The sequence below is a fragment of the Nerophis ophidion genome, linkage group LG08 (assembly GCF_033978795.1).
Source record: "Nerophis ophidion isolate RoL-2023_Sa linkage group LG08, RoL_Noph_v1.0, whole genome shotgun sequence".
NCBI lineage: Eukaryota > Metazoa > Chordata > Actinopteri > Syngnathiformes > Syngnathidae > Nerophis > Nerophis ophidion.
In genome coordinates, this window is record NC_084618.1 from 43711933 (window position 1) to 43723093 (window position 11161).

The window sequence follows — 11161 nt, forward strand, 5'->3', positions numbered from 1 at the left end:
GGGAAATTGCGGGGGCAAGAGCAGACAACAACATCAGCAAATACGATATGTACTAGAGATGCGCGGATCATCCGCAACCGCATCACCAAAGTTGTCATCAACCCGCCATCCATCCAAACCAACATTTTATCAGAATCGCAACCGCCCGCCACCCGCCCGCTGAAATACATCAGAGGTCGGGCACCCTTTACCACTCACAGAGCTATTTAAACCCATTTCACAGAGCAATGAAGACAATGGGAGTCGCTAACGTTCTCGCGTGTATCCAATAATGTTCATCCTGATGACAAGAATAAGAGCGTGTTGTGAAGCCATTGCCTTTGACACCTTCAACAACATGTACAAACCGATTGTTAGTCCGGCAACATGTTGTGTGCAGCTTCTGCAATCATATGTACAAGATTGCAAGGCATACAGGGTGATACAGAGTACACTGATGGTTGTGATATAAACAACTTTAACACTTACTAATATGCGCCACGCTGTGAAGCCACACCAAACAAGATTGACAAACACATTTCGGGAGAACATCCTAACAGTAACACAACATAAACGCAACACAACAAATACCCAGAATCCTTTGTATCCGTGACAAAACCTGAATATATCTTACACCCCCGCGCCCCCAACCCCGCCCACCTTACCGACGCACGGGGGGGGGGGGGGGGGGGTGCTGCTAGCGGGGTGTATAAAATAGTCAGGAATTATCATGGATACAAAGGATTCTGGGTATTTGCTGTGTTTATGTTGTGTTACTGGGAGGATATTCTCCCGAAATGTGTTTGTCAATCTTGTTTGGTGTGGCTTTACAGCATGGCGCATATTACTAAGAGTGTTAAAATTGTTTATATCACAACCATTAGTGTACTCTGTGTCACCCAGTATGCCTTGCAGTCGTGTGCGTGTTGCTGCGGAATCCACACACAACATGACAAGCAGATTGTACATGCTGTGGAAGGCGACAAAGCCAATGGCTTCATAGCACGCCCTAATACTTATTAACTGGGTGACAGCCGGCAGTCATTCTAGAGAATATTAGCGTCTTCTACTGTCTTCTTCGCTTTGTGACACGGGTCTTAAGTGGTTCTTTGAATGGCAAAGGATACCGATCGCAGAACCCATCCATCCATCCATCCATCATCTTCCGCTTATCCGAGGTCAGGTCGCGGGGGCAACAGCCTAAGCAGGGAAACCCAGACTTCCCTCTCCCCAGCCACTTCGTCTAGCTCTTCCCGGGGGATCCCGAGGCGTTCCCGGGCCAGCCGGGAGACATAGTCTTCCCAACGTGTCCTGGGTCTTCCCCGTGGCCTCCTACCGGTTGGACGTGCTCTTAACACCTCCCTAGGGAGGCGTTCGGGTGGCATCCTGACCAGATGCCCGAACCACCTCATCTGGCTCCTCTCGATGTGAAGGAGCAGCGGCTTTACTTTGAGTCCCTCCCGGATGGCAGAGCTTCTCACCCTATCTCTAAGAGAGAGCCCCGCCACACGGCGGAGGAAACTCATTTCGGCCGCTTGTACCCGTGATCTTATCCTTTCGGTCATGACCCAAAGCTCATGACCATAGGTGAGGATGGGAACGTAGATCGACCGGTAAATTGAGAGCTTTGCCTTCCGGCTCAGCTCCTTCTTCACCACAACGGATCGGTACAACGTCCGCATTACTGAAGACGCCGCACCAATCCGCCTGTCGATCTCACGATCCACTCTTCCCTCACTCGTGAACAAGACTCCTAGGTACTTGAACTCCTCCACTTGGGGCAGGGTCTCCTCCCCAACCCGGAGATGGCATTCCACCCTTTTCCGGGCGAGAACCATGGACTCTGACTTGGAAGTGCTGATTCTCATTCCGGTCGCTTCACACTCGGCTGCGAACCGATCCAGCAGTTGAGGTCAGCAGAACACCATCCGCACCATACACGGTGTTGATAGTGCACTGCTTCCCCTTCCTGAGGCGGCGGGCGGTGGTCCAGAATCGCTTCGAAGCCGTCCGGAAGTCGTTTTCTATGGCTTCCCCGAACTCCTCCCATGTCCGAGGTTTTGCCTCCGCGACCGCTGAAGCTGCACACCGCTTGGCCTGTCGGTACCCGTCCACTGCCTCCGGAGTCCTATGAGCCAAAAGGACCCGATAGAACTCCTTCTTCAGCTTGACGGCATCTCTCAGCGCTGGTGTCCACCAAGGGGTTTTAGGATTGCCGCCCCGACAGGCACTAACTACCTTGCGGCCACAGCCTCGAAAATAGAGGTGCGGAACATGGTCCACTCGGACTCAATGTCCAGCACCTCCCTCGTGACATGTTCAAAGTTCTTCCGGAGGTGGGAATTGAAACTTTGTCTGACAGGAGACTCTGCCAGACGTTCCCAGCAGACCCTCACAATGCGTTTGGGCCTGCCGGGTCTGTCCGGCATCCTCTCCCGCCATCACAGCCAACTCTCCACCAGGTGGTGATTGGTAGAAAGCTCCGCCCCTCTCTTCACCCGAGTGTCCAAAACATAAGGCTGCAAATCCGATGACACAACTACAAAGTCGATCATGGAACTGCGGCCTAGAGTGTCCTGGTGCCAAGTGCACATATGGACACCCTTATGTTTGAACATGGTGTTTGTTATGGACAATCCGTGACGAGCACTAAAGTCCAATAACAAAACACCACTCGGGTTCAGATCCGGGCGGCCATTCTTCCCAATCACACCTCTCCAGGTTTCACTGTCGTTGCCAACGTGAGCGTTGAAGTCTCCCAGTAGGACAAGGGAATCACCCGGGGGAGCACTTTCCAGTACTCCCTCGAGTGTTCCCAAAAAGGGTGGGTACTCTGAACTGCTGTTTGGTGCTTAAGCACAAACAACAGTCAGGACCCGTCCCCCCACCCGAAGGCGGGGGGTTGATACCCTTTCGTCCACCGGGTTGCACTCCAAAGTACAGGCTTTGAGCCGGGGAGAAACAAGAATTGCCACCCCAGCCCGTCGCCTCTCACTGCCGGCAACGCCAGAGTGGAAAAGGGTCCAATCCCTCTCGAGAGAAGTGGTTCCAGAGCCCTTGCTGTGCGTCGAAGTGAGTCCGACTATATCCAGCCGGAATTTCTCGACTTCGCGCACTAGCTCAGGCTCTTTCCCCCCCAGAGTAGTGACGTTCCACGTCCCAAGAGCTAGCTTCTGTAGCCGAGGATCGGACCGCCAAGTGCCCTGCCTTCGGCTCACATTGCATCCGACCTCTATGGCCCCTGCTATGGGTGGTGAGCCCATTGGAGGGGTGACCCACGTTGCCTCTTCGGGCTGTGCCCGGCCGGGCCCCATGGGAACAGGCCCGGCCACCAGGCGCTCGCCATCGTGCCCCACCTCCGGGCCTGGCTTCAGAGGGGGGCCCCGGTGACCCACGTCCGGGCGAGGGAAATCTGGGTCCATGCTCTTTGTTCTTCATAAAGGTCTTCGAGCTGCTCTTTGTCTGATCCCTCACCTAGAACCTGTTTTCCTTGGGAGACCCTACCAAGGGGCTTTATGCCCCCGGACAACATAACTCCTAGGATCATTGGGACACGCAAACTCCTCTACCACGATAAGGTTACAGCTCAGAGAGGAGATCCCAGAACCATGTATATTTACGGATCGTTCAACCGCCACCCGCCCGAATCTAATTAAATTCAATTTTTTCGTCATGTCACCCGCCCGACCCGCGGTTTATCCGCGGACTCCGCGGATGAGACCGCAAACCGCTCATCTCTAATATGTACAAATATAGTAGTAAAAATGATAGCAAAAAAGCAGTTAGTGAAGTTAATATTACCATCACAGAAATGACAAAGAACATCATTGCACTACCAATAAAACAACATAAATAACACTATTAATAATGAATAGTAATGATATTTACCTTTATAATCAATATTGCAATTGCTTCAAATGCAACAATATATAAACATACACATACTGTATGTAAAAAAACTTGAATTACAAAAGAAAGTAGACAAATGGAGCGGACAAAAGAGAAGGAGACTATATTAACCTTATAGATTGTCATAGTAAAACTAGGTTCAGCTCTATCAGTGTGTTACCCAGCTTCCCGTGGGTGGGAACATATAACTTTTTTATATGTTTGATGAAATGTGATTGAATGTACTCTATGTATGTATGTATAGCTGCGTTTACAGTTTGTACGGTGAATGTGTGTGTGGATGTATGCACTGCCTTTGTATATATACTGTAAGTATGTGCGTGCGTATGTGCCTGTGTATGTGAGTATGTATGTATGTTTGCATGTACAATATATTTTTCTCCCAGTATGTGTGCAGCCAAAGTAAGGCCCAATCCATCTAAAATAGCCCAACCCGAAACAGCAGGCGTGGTTCCCAGGGAACAAGGGACCACCGACCCCATGCAGCCAGGCCAATCAGCGACAGGACCCCCAGAACCGGGCCCACTGTGCGGTAGTGTATCTTGACGATATTTTGATTTTCTCCCGTACCCTCTCTGATCACCAGCAAAATGTCCGACGTGTCCTGCAACGCCTCTTGGAAAATTGCCTATTTGTTAAGGCAGAAAAATAATGCTTCCACACCTCTTCGGTTGAGTTCCTGGGATTTGTGGTCGAAAGGGGTCACATAAGATCCAACTCGAAGAAGGTGGAAGCCATAGTGAAGTGGCCGCAACCAACCATTAGGACGGAACTTCGGAGGTTCCTCGGCTTTTCCAGCTTCTACCGACGATTCATGCAGGACTTCAGTAGGGTTGCGGCACCGCTCCATTCTCTCACGTCTACAAATGTGCCTTTTGTGTGGACTCTTTTGGCTAGGAAGGCCTTCGAGGAATTAAATGAGCGTTTTGTTTCCGCTCCAATTTTAGTTCACTTGGAGACTGCCTTTTTGGTGGAGGTGGACGCCTCAGACTCGGGGATTGGGGCTATTCTCTCTCAAAGATCCAAGAATGACAATTGGATGTACCCTGTTGCCTTCTTCTCTAGACGTGTGACTCAGGCCGAACAGAACTATGACGCTGGGAATAGGGAATTTTTGGCGGTCCACGAGGCCCTGGTGGAATGGAGACACTGGCTGGAAGGAGCTAGACACCAGTTCCAGATTCTGACAGACCACAGCAGCCTTCTGCACATCCGAGCTGCAAAGAGAATCAACAGTCGCCAGGCAAGGCGGCAGCAGTTTTTCTCCCGCTTCAATTACGTGCTCTCTTTCAGGCCAGGTTCCAAGAACACTAAGGCTGACGCTCTATTCTGGTTATTCGTAAGAGAATACACCTGTTCGTCAGAGGCATAACCCATCCTTCCTCCCACTCATATTGTGGGGATGGTAACCCGGAAGGTGGAGGACCTGGTAAAATCTGCGCTGCGTTCCAATCCAGGACCGAGAGGTGGACCACCCAACAAACTATTTGTCCATCGGGAACTACGACCCAGAGTCCTGGATTGGGGCACTGCAGCCTGTTCTCTTGCCATCCGGGTTTTTAACGACGTTTTTGGTGGCCATCCATGGCCAAAGAAACTTGTGAGTTCAGCGCCGCTTGTTCTACTTGTGCCCGTAGCAAGACGTCACAAAGGCCTCCTGGTGGTCTCCTTCGCCCTCTCTCCATTCCTGCCCGTCCTTGGTCAAACATCGCTCTGGATTTCGTCACAGAATTTCCAGCCTCTAGAGGTAACACCACCATCTTAACAATTGTTGACCGTTTTTCCAAGGCAGCCCATTTCATTCCTCTGCGCAAATTACCTTCTGCCTAAGAGACGTCTGATCTTCTCACACTACACGTCGTCAAGCAACATGGTATCCCGGTGGATATCGTCTCTGACCGAGGCTCTCAGTTTACGTCACATATATGGAGAGCCTTCTGCAAGGGAATCGGGGCCTCCGTCAGCTTCACATCGGGATACTATCCACAGAGCAACGGGCAGGCTGAGAGGGTGAACCAACGTCCTTGAGTAAATATCTGCCTTGGGTGGAGTTTTCCTATAACTCCTTGAAGAGCTCTGCTACCTGTATGTCTCTATTAGAGTGCTTGTTGGGTTATCAACCCTCCTTGTTTACCCAACAGAAACTGGAAATCGCTGTGCCCTCGACTAGGGCTCATATTAGGCTGTGTCAGAGGGTGTGGAGAGCTGCTCGTGCGGCCTTAAAGAGGGCCTCAGAGAAGATGTGCCGCAATGCCAACCGTCATCGCATTCCAGCACAGTCCTATCGGCCAGGACAAAAAGTTATGCTACTCACGAAGGACATCAGCCTCCAGGTACCATCTAGAAAATTGGCGGCACGTTACGTTGGTCCTTTGGCCATCTTGTCCATCATTAATCCTGTATCTGTCAAATTGGCTCTTCCACCCTCGATCAAGCGGCACCCAGTGGTCCATGTGTCCCAGATTAAACCGGTAGCGGAAAGCGCTATGTCCCCTCCTACACCTGCCCCCCCACCCTCGAGGGTCTTGCCGAATGAAGATCAGGTTTGGATGGTCAAGGAAATCCTCAAGGTCTGTTGACAAGGTAGGGGGCTCGTTTATCTGGTAGACTGGATGGATATGGGCCAGAGGACAGATCTTGGGTTCCTGCCTCCTATCTTGCTGACCCCTCTCTTCTGGAGGATTTCTACCGGGCCAATCTTGATGCTCCCTGGCGCTCGTCGGGGGCCTCACATAAGGGGGTGGGGGTACTGTCATGACGCAGAGTCAAACCTGCGTTTCCTCGACGGCTGGAGATGCGCGCGCCTCCGCTGACAGCGCGCTCAGACACGTTCTTGCCCGTGCTGTGTGCAGCACTCCCACGCAGCACCGAGCCTGCACTCAATCAAGAATCAACACACCTGGACTTCATGAAAGGGAGCAGCATAAAGACCACCAGACCCGAGGAACCTTTGCCAGAACTTCGCTAACCTTCCCGTAAGCATCATGTCTGGCATTCCCTTCCCCGTGATTTCCTCGCATTTGCTTTGCTCTCTCTCCGTGTATCCCTGGATCATGTTCCTTTGTGTTTTCACAGTGACTCCCCTGTCTTCCGTGATCGTGCCAAGTCACTCGATATTCATCCGGATCCCTGACTGCCCTCCTCAATCCACGACCATCCTTGCTCGGACCCAGACCACGCTGCCTCGCTCAAGCCCACGACCTCTTGCCTGTCCACGAACTGCCTCCTCGCCTTGCCCCTTGTGATTCGATGAAAGATTCAATCAACACCCCCAGACAAAAACCCTTGGTAACATTTACATTATTAATATTACACATAGTCCACATTCATACACATAGAGTAGCATACACACGCCATATATTTATCAAAGGTTTAAAATAAACCTTGAAAACCGCAGTTCTGCCCTGGTTGTCGCCTCCTTCCCTTCTCTGAACACAACAAGAAAATGGATTAGATAGGACAGATTTTAAAAAAAGAAAAAAAAAATGTAACTTGGGACTTCCTGCGGGCCAGATCTCGAACGCTGGCGGGCCGCATCCGGCCTGCGGGCCGAAGTTTGGGGACCACTGACCTAAACCATGCTAACTATATTAGTTCACAAACAAACTTTTCATCCACTTCTTCTGGGCCAACGTTTAGAAGCCATTGTGGACTATGTGTCAAATTAAGTGGATGCCCACTCTAGCATTAACTTTCACACAAGAATAGCTAGTCTTGGATCTGTCCTACAAGTGAAATCATCTGGATTGGAAAGGAGTGACTCACTTTATATTCCAGGGAGAGCCAAAAGCTTTCTTGTTCTTCCAAAGAATAGTCCCGGTAAGAGATTGTGGAAGAGTACTTCTGTCAAATTCCCACTCGTCTTTTTTTTCTTATCTGCACCTCTTTCTGCTACTGCCTGCAAAAGCTTTAGTCATAAATGTGCAAACATGCAGGCTAGTTTAGGCCCCTTGATTCCCACCGGCTGGCATGTGTGGGATATTCAGCTCCAATCTGCTGGACTGATTGCCTCTCCATCGCCCTCCTGCCCCATTCCCATGAGGCTGCTTTCAAAGCTTTTGCCTCAGTGTCTCTCAAGCCCATCTCAGCAGGACCGAGCGCTTTGCAGTATAATTACCCAAATGGTGAAGGACCCAGCGCTGCCCTGAAGGACTTGCATCTGACAGCAGGTGAGGAAATGTGGGGAGGGTGTGCACTTGGATGAGTAGGGAATGGAGATAAAGAATTTAAATAATAATACATTGTGAAATAAAAGAGTAGGAAGATTAATGCTTGAACAAAGAGAGTCGAATAGCGGCTACAACAACTGGTAAATTAGGTGAGAGAGTATGTGACTACCCATGTTTTACTTTTCCCGCCAGTGCTATTGAAGGCTCTCAGCAGGCAGACAGCTAGCTGAAGATAAAGTGAGTGGGAGGTTTGATGCCAAAGGGACAATCCCTTTTTAGTCTATCAATCTTTATTCTGACGCAAAGGTAATTAAACAACCTGAGCTATCCTTGATCTGTTTGTAAATGGTAAATGGGTTATACTTGTATAGCGCGTTTCTACCTTCAAGGCATTAAAAGCGCTTTGACACTATTTCCAAATTTCACCCATGCAAGGTGCTAACCACGACCCATCGGGATCAAGGGTGATGTGGCTTGCTCAAGGACACAACAGACGTGACTAGGTTGGTAGAAGCTTGTGATCGAACCGGGAACCCTCAGGTTGCTGGCACCGCCACTCTCGAAACTGCGCCACGCCGTCCCGGTGGTTCCTGTCTTTACATTTCAACTTTAAATACAAGAAAATAGTCTTTCCCTCCAGATAAGAAGGAACAGACAATGTGGATGAAGATTGTTTTAAATTGAATGCCATGGTCCTTACAATGAGAGAGGGGTATCGGAGCCTAGGGGACATGTATTGCCCGCAAATCTTTTTTTGTAGGCCAGCGGCAGATTCTACAATACAATTTATCAAAACAACAGCAAAAATGAAAAAAATAGGCATAATATTTTCTTGTGTTTTTGCTTTTTCCATCAGGGGTGCTTAGTGATTTGGCTAATTTTACATGCCCTTCGGTAGCTCGGTGTAACAGGGGTTAGTGCATGTGCCTCACAATACGAAGGTCCTGAGTTCAATCTCGGGCTCGGGATATTTCTCTGTAGAGTTTGCATGTTCTTCCCTCCAGGTACTCCGGCTTCCTCCAAAGACATGCACCTGGGGATAGGGTGATTGGTAACAATAAATGGTCCCCAATGTGTGAATGTGTGTGAATGTTGTCTGTCTATCTGTGTTGGCCATCTGATGAGGTGGCGACTTGTCCAGGGTGTACCCCGCCTTCCGCCTGAATGCAGCCGAGATAGGATGGATGGATGGATGGATTGCCCTTCTTGACGCGATCCTGTCTGCACTGGATAGTTTCCAAAGACTGGGTGTTAGAACCCTGACTGGGTATAAAATCTGCACAATCTGCACAAAATGCAGTAGGCAGAAGGTAGCGCTACCACACCAGGGCAGCTAAAAGGCGTAAGAGAACAAGACAATGTTGAACAATAACGATGGAGCCTGTTAATGTCGACGCCCCTCAGACTGTCCACATGACTGAAAGCGAAACTAGCCTTTGCTCGCACTTTACTTTGGACTTATGCCAGAGCAATAGGAGAATGGGTTATAGTAAATTATTCTGAAACTAAAAAAAATAATTTATCTCGATGTGTGCGTAATTTTATTCTTATTCTTCTGTTTTCTTTTGATATTTTGCTACTTTATCTAACAGCTGCTGCGGTAATTTTGTTGTGTGTCTTAACTGCAATGACACTGAGGCTTTCGTGTGCAGATCTTTCTTCCAGTAACTAACAATCCTCAAAAAAAAAAGAATAATGGATGCATTTTGTTAGTTGCTGTGCCAGGTTCCACTTTATTACTACAATGAAGGTATATTACGACAATGGCTGTATATTCAAGCTTACTTTGCACTGAACAGAAAGGCACTATGTGCATATTTTAATGTTGTGTTGATAGACAGTAGTTATGTTGTTTTAAGTTGATGAGGTTAACAATACAGTAACATATCGACATGAACTGACCCTGTTTCAGTGGCCTAGTGGTTAGCGTGTCCACCTTGAGATCGGTAGGTTGTGAGTTCAAACCCCGGCCGAGTCATACCAAAGACTATAAAAATGGGACCCATTACCTCCCCGCTTGGCACTGAGCATCAAGGGGTTGGAATTGGGGGTTAAATCACCAAAAATTATTCCCGGGCGCGGCACCGCTGCTGCCCACTGCTCCCTCAGCTCCCGGATGGTGAACGAGGGGATGGGTCAAATGCAGAGGACAAATTTCACCACACCTAGCGTGTGTGTGACAATCATTGGTACTTTAACTTTAGTAGAAATGAATAGTACACTTATGAGTAATAAGAAGTACTGTAACAGTAGGCCTAGAAATAATGACTTGGTTGACATTGTTGAGGCTTCACGGTGGCAGAGGGGTTAGTGCGTCTGCCTCACAATACGAAGTTCCTGCAGTCCTGGGTTCAAATCCAGGCTCGGGATCTTTCTGTGTGGGGTTTGCATGTCCTCCCCGTGAATGCGTGGGTTCCCTCCGGGTACTCCGGCTTCCTCCCACCTCCAAAGACATGCACCTGGGGATAGGTTGATTGGCAACACTAAATTGGCCCTAGTGTGTGAATGTGAATGTTGTCTGTCTATCTGTGTTGGCCCTGCGATGAGGTGGCATCTTGTCCAGGGTGTACCCCGCCTTCCGCCCGATTGTAGCTGAGATAGGCGCCAGCGCCCCCCGCGATCCCAAAAGGGAATAAGCGGTAGAAAATGGATGGATGGATGACATTGTTGATGGGTTGTTGATATAAGCTAGGATTGACTCACGTGACCTTCACTGTAACAATAATAAGAATAATACATTTTGTCATCACACCTATTACATATATTTTAATAAATGCACTGCAAAAACAATTTTTCAATCACATGTTCTAACCTCGAAAATGTTCCCATTGAAAATCTGTATTCATTACTTAGACCGCCTTAAATTAAAAATGATCATGGTAATCAGCGAAGGTTGAATTCAACAAACAAGAAAAGCACAGTTGCCTCGATTCAACCTTTGCTTGATGTACTGTAACATAAAAATGATGGAAACGTAAATCAAAATAATTGACCAATGGAGGGTTCCTTAAGACAATTCAAAATTAGACACAGTAGAGAGTGTGGCTTCCATGTGCAGAAGCAATTTGGTTTTTATAAGGGTTGTCTTGATAATCGTCTCAAAT

The 11161-nt window shown here is 48.7% G+C and overlaps 1 protein-coding gene across 1 annotated transcript in view; it reads right to left on the reverse strand.

Moving 5' to 3' along the window:
• Positions 1–11161, reverse strand: part of LOC133557816 (dynein axonemal heavy chain 9-like) — a 363451-nt gene that overhangs the window by 74565 nt on the left and 277725 nt on the right. The gene's annotated exons all lie outside the window — the stretch shown is intronic.